The sequence below is a fragment of the Dendroctonus ponderosae genome, unplaced genomic scaffold (genome assembly GCF_020466585.1).
Source record: "Dendroctonus ponderosae isolate FM_Combo_2020 unplaced genomic scaffold, Dpon_F_20191213v2 Dpon_F_20191213_3, whole genome shotgun sequence".
NCBI lineage: Eukaryota > Metazoa > Arthropoda > Insecta > Coleoptera > Curculionidae > Dendroctonus > Dendroctonus ponderosae.
This window is the reverse complement of record NW_026018508.1, coordinates 6,924,196-6,925,142: the sequence shown is the minus strand read 5'-3', so window position 1 is coordinate 6,925,142 and position 947 is coordinate 6,924,196. Positions and strand designations below refer to the sequence as shown.

Genomic DNA, 947 nt, shown 5'->3' with positions numbered 1-947 from the left:
AGATGAAAATGATATTCTATTGCTCATTATTGCCAATCACCTTGTTATATTCAGTTGAATGTTAAAAGCTCCTTTATACAATGTGTGAATATCTCAATGATGACTACTTTTAGTAAGAGAAAAAAGTTATTTCTCGGTATATTTCAAATGAAGAAATCCCAAGATGAGCCAAGCTTTGCAGTCAAGCTCTAACGCGTTGATGTATAGTAAAGAGTTTTAGCTACAGAAAGAGATGCGATTAATTTGGTCAATTCAAGTGTGATTTTATATGTAGATATACATGCAAGTTTTTTGGGCGCTTCAAAATCAAGATTTTTTTGATAAAAATCCATCAAAATGGAATAAACGCAGAGATTACGTTCATGGGTTAGAAATAATAAAAAATCCCAAAGAGGAGAAGTTGATGAGTGAGTTCTACAAGCTTTTGACAAATAATACTAAACAAATACAATACTTATTACTTATGATCAACGATTCGGTTTATTTCCAGATAGCGAAAACAACAAGCTGATGAAGTCATATGACTGAATAAGTTAAATTAAAGTAATTTGTAAATAGTGTTAGTTTACGATCAAAAATGATTGAAAGTTTATTATAAATAAAGTTGGAAAAATTAAATACAAGTTCTGTGAACTATCAATTCTATAAGTTTTGTTTATTAGAATCATTTTTCATTTATTTTATAATTTTTACCTACACAAAATTAATCCCAAATGATCCTATTTGTGATCCTATATGTGACAATACGTAGTTTATTAAAAAAATCTAACATTGATTGGCAATAATGAGCATATAATTTTCATCTGCGTCTTTCAATTTTCGAGTATTTTCGTTCGTAACTATTTTTTGCTGAAACCTATAGGTACCCACCTGATGCCACCATTCGATTCAGCTACTCAAAATACATAAAAGCATATATAAAGGAAGAAAAATTGCCGATTTTTTTA

At 28.8% G+C, this 947-nt stretch overlaps 1 protein-coding gene across 1 annotated transcript in view; it reads right to left on the bottom strand.

Annotated features, from left to right (window-relative positions):
- The window catches only part of LOC109534010 (gustatory and odorant receptor 24), a 9,180-nt gene that overhangs the window by 4,249 nt on the left and 3,984 nt on the right, over positions 1–947 (bottom strand). The window lies entirely within an intron of this gene.